This window comes from Gopherus flavomarginatus, chromosome 14 (assembly GCF_025201925.1).
Source record: "Gopherus flavomarginatus isolate rGopFla2 chromosome 14, rGopFla2.mat.asm, whole genome shotgun sequence".
Lineage (NCBI taxonomy): Eukaryota > Metazoa > Chordata > Testudines > Testudinidae > Gopherus > Gopherus flavomarginatus.
The window spans coordinates 37,073,258-37,077,573 of NC_066630.1; the positions used below are offsets into that span (position 1 = coordinate 37,073,258).

The following is a 4,316-nucleotide window of genomic DNA, read 5'->3' on the forward strand; positions in this document are numbered from 1 at the left end:
AGAGACCTTTCAGTGCTCACCTACTTGTCAGTCATGTTCCACCGCAAGGCTTTGATTCTTAGCAGTACAGCCAGCTACACTGGTTAAAACCTGAAGCGTATAAATGGCTACTTGCCCTTTTCTGAACTAGAAGTAAAATGCTTTTCCCTCTAGCCAGGTATCATTATCTGTCTGACCTTTTTTTTCCCTTAAATTTAGCAACCTCTTATCATCCTCCTTTGAATGGTAAGACCTTCATTTCACCTGAAAATAGAAAGAGAGCCTTTAATTCCTGCCCCTGTGTTGTGAGGAGGTTCCTGACCTCTTGATAGAAATGTTCAGTTCAACTTATTTCTTGACATCTGAAAAATAAGCAACAATGATCAGTTAGGCACAAATAGAATCAGCTGGACAACTCCTCTCTGCAAATGCAAGAGCGGGCTCAATACTCATCTTCACACTGTGGTTAGTTGCACTTGTTCTTTGAAATAACTTCCCTGTTAAATCCTTGTAGGAACAACCAATGGCCTTCTCTGGGAAGGAAAAAGGAGCAGAGATCATCATTATTGGTTAGAATTACCAACTTCTTTCCTTTCGTCTGAACAGGTAGCTCCCATTTTTATTGCTTTATTCAGTAAAGCAACTTCTCCTGCTCTTTAGAGAGATGAAAATTGCATGAGTTACCTTTCTTCCACCTGAAAGTATGACAGAACCATTGACTATTATGGGAATGGTGTATTGTATTTCTTACCTCCTTAAAAGGATGGATCAGCTACTTCCTTCCTATAACCTACAGCCATGTGTCATCCTTGCATCTCGAAATATGACCTGCTGCAAAGATCAATGTTTGACAGACCATATTTTTGTCAGGCAACAAATATCAATGAATTGTCAGTGGATTCATTTTGTAATAGGGAGTATAAATACACACCTTCTGTGTGATGAATTGCTGGATTGGTTTATCTCTTTCTCTCCATACAATCAGCTGTATTGTTAAAAATCTAGTGTGTAGAGGTGATTTCCTTATTCTTGATTGGAACAAGTAAATATTTCTGTAACCTCAGAAGCTTTGGTTATGTATCTTGCTTTATTCTTCTGAAACTGCTTGTAGCCTTTGACAGCAAAGGATAGATTCACTTCCTTCACCTGAAAGTACACCCAGATTGGTTAGTTTCCACTCCATTGGTAGAAGAAGGTGAATTCCTTAACCCTTGCTAGTAAGAGAAACTGTTCCTACTTCTGACAGACAAGCTGCATTTCTTTCACCTGAAGGGAAACCAGATCCATCAATTTCTCCATTATGAGGGGAGTTTCTTACCTCTTGGTAGCAGTGAGGAGTTTTGCTTGTTTCCTTTCTGTAGATATCCCTGATCTTCTAGCAACTTCCTGAAGTTTTCACACCCTCAACGTTCAAACCAGCTGCATTTCTCATCTGAAAGTACAAGGATCTATTCATTTCCACTTGAATGTTAAGAAGGGAAAAAAGGTGCAATTCTTTACCAAGTGACATGTCTGGTTCGGCTAGTTGGATTTGCATTAATTCCTTCTGGAACACAACACCCCTCTGGTGTCCTTCCATCTGGAGATGCAATGTGAGCTATTTATTTGGTCTGCAAGTGTTGCTTTAGCACCAGATTCATTTGTGAACCAGAGAAACTTAAATGCTTACCTCCATGTCTAATGTTCTGCTGATTTGATTCAGACTTGAGACTAGCTGAACTATTTGAAGTGGCTTTTTTTGTTTGCTTTTTTTCCCCCTTGAAATAACAACATCTTGTCATTGGAGTCCTCAACGTATTGAGCAGCTGGCAAGTCCATGTTGCTTTGTCTTGTGTCTGCTTTTGACACTGTCCCCATGACAAGTAAGGTCTTCCATAGTTTTTCTCCCTGAAAGCAAAATCCACACCACTTAATGTACACATGGATGTTTGGAGACTGGTATTTCTTACCTCCTTGCCCGGGACAGCCACGCCACTGAGCCTCACTTCTCCCTGGTAGGAATGACCACCTGGTCCCTTCATATCTCAGAAGAGCAAAACCTGCAATCAATGTTTGACAGAATTATTTATTATTACTCTTTACCAGCTATGAAGAATCATCAGTGAAGAAGGTTCCTTAGCATCCAGATCATTGGGCTTCTAGAGACCTTTCAATGCTCACCTACTTGTCAGTCATGTTCCACCGCAAGGCTTTGATTCTTAGCAGTACAGCCAGCTACACCTGTTAAAACCTGAAGCTTATAAATGGCTACTTGCCCTTTTCTGAACTAGAAGTAAAATGCTTTTCCCTCTAGCCAGGTATCATTACCTGTCTGACCTTTTTTTCCCTTAAAGTTAGCAGCCTCTTATCATCCTCCCTTGAATGGTCAGACCTTCATTTCACCTGAAAATAGAAACAGAGCCTTTAATTCCTGCCCCTGTGTTGTGAGGAGGCTCCTGACCTCTTGATAGAAATATTCAGTTCCACTTATTTCTTGACATCTGAAAAATAAGCAACAATGATCAGTTAGGCACAAATAGAATCAGCTGGACAACTCCTCTCTGCAAATGCAAGAACAGACTCAATGCTCATCTTCACACTGTGGTTAGTTGCACTTGTTCTTTGAAATAACTTCCCTGTTAAATCCTTGTAGGAACAACCAATGGCCTTCTCTGGGAAGGAAAAAGGAGCAGAGATCATCATTATTGGTTAGAATTACCAACTTCTTTCCTTTCGTCTGAACAGGTAGCTCCCATTTTTATTGCTTTATTCAGTAAAGCAACTTCTCCTGCTCTTTAGAGAGATGAAAATTGCATGAGTTACCTTTCTTCCACCTGAAAGTATGACAGAACCATTGACTATTATGGGAATGGTGTATTGTATTTCTTACCTCCTTAAAAGGATGGATCAGCTACTTCCTTCCTATAACCTACAGCCATGTGTCATCCTTGCATCTCGAAATATGACCTGCTGCAAAGATCAATGTTTGACAGACCATATTTTTGTCAGGCAACAAATATCAATGAATTGTCATTGGATTCATTTTGTAATAGGGAGTATAAATACACACCTTCTGTGTGATGAATTGCTGGATTGGTTTATCTCTTTCTCTCCATACAATCAGCTGTATTGTTAAAAATCTAGTGTGTAGAGGTGATTTCCTTATTCTTGATTGGAACAAGTAAATATTTCTGTAACCTCAGAAGCTTTGGTTATGTATATTGCTTTATTCTTCTGAAACTGCTTGTAGCCTTTGACAGCAAAGGATAGATTCACTTCCTTCACCTGAAAGTACACCCAGATTGGTTCGTTTCCACTCCATTGGTAGGAGAAGGTGAATTCCTTAACCCTTGCTAGTAAGAGAAACTGTTCCTACTTCTGACAGACAAGCTGCATTTCTTTCACCTGAAGGGAAACCAGATCCATCAATTTCTCCATTATGAGGGGAGTTTCTTACCTCTTGGTAGCAGTGAGGAGTTTTGCTTGTTTCCTTTCTGTAGATATCCCTGATCTTCTAGTAACTTCCTGAAGTTTTCACACCCTCAACGTTCAAACCAGCTGCATTTCTCATCTGAAAGTACAAGGATCTATTCATTTCCACTTGAATGTTAAGAAGGGAAAAAAGGTGCAATTCTTTACCAAGTGACATGTCTGGTTCGGCTAGTTGGATTTGCATTAATTCCTTCTGGAACACAACACCCCTCTGGTGTCCTTCCATCTGGAGATGCAATGTGAGCTATTTATTTGATCTGCAAGTGTTGCTTTAGCATCAGATTCATTTGTGAACCAGAGAAACTTAAATGCTTACCTCCATGTCTGATGTTCTGCTGATTTGATTCAGACTTGCGACTAGCTGAACTATTTGAAGTGGCTTTTTTTGTTTGCTTTTTTTCCCCCTTGAAATAACAACATCTTGTCATTGGAGTCCTCAATGTATTGATCAGCTGGCAAGTCCATGTTCCTTTGTCTTGTGTCTGCTTTTGACACTCTCTCCATGACAAGTAAGGTCATCCACAGTTTTTCTCCCTGAAAGCAAAATCCACACCACTTAATGTACACATGGATGTTTGGAGACTGGTATTTCTTACCTCCTTTCCCGGGACAGCCACGCCACTTAGCCTCACTTCTCCCTGGTAGGAATAAACACCTGGTCTCTCATATCTCAGAAGAGCAAAACCTGCAATCAATGTTTGACAGAATTATTTATTGTTACTCATTGCCAGCTGTGAAGAGTCCTCAGTGGAGAGGGTTCCTTAGCATCCAGATCATTGGGCTTCTAGAGACCTTTCAGTGCTCACCTACTTGTCAGTCATGTTCCACCGCAAGGCTTTGATTCTTAGCAGTACAGCCAGCTACAC

At 40.4% G+C, this 4,316-nt stretch overlaps 1 long non-coding RNA gene across 2 annotated transcripts; it reads right to left on the reverse strand.

The window, feature by feature from the left end:
• Positions 1-736: 736 nt before the first annotated feature.
• Positions 737-3,494, reverse strand: LOC127034446 (uncharacterized). Of its 2 annotated transcripts, none has more exons than XR_007769395.1 (3): positions 3,416-3,494; positions 3,029-3,243; positions 737-810 (listed from the first exon to the last, which is right to left on the reverse strand). It is a non-coding gene; the product is annotated as an uncharacterized LOC127034446 (long non-coding RNA). The 2 variants fall into 2 exon arrangements; XR_007769394.1 differs by lacking the exon at positions 737-810 and adding an exon at positions 2,855-2,928.
• Between the last annotated feature and the right edge of the window lie 822 nt (positions 3,495-4,316).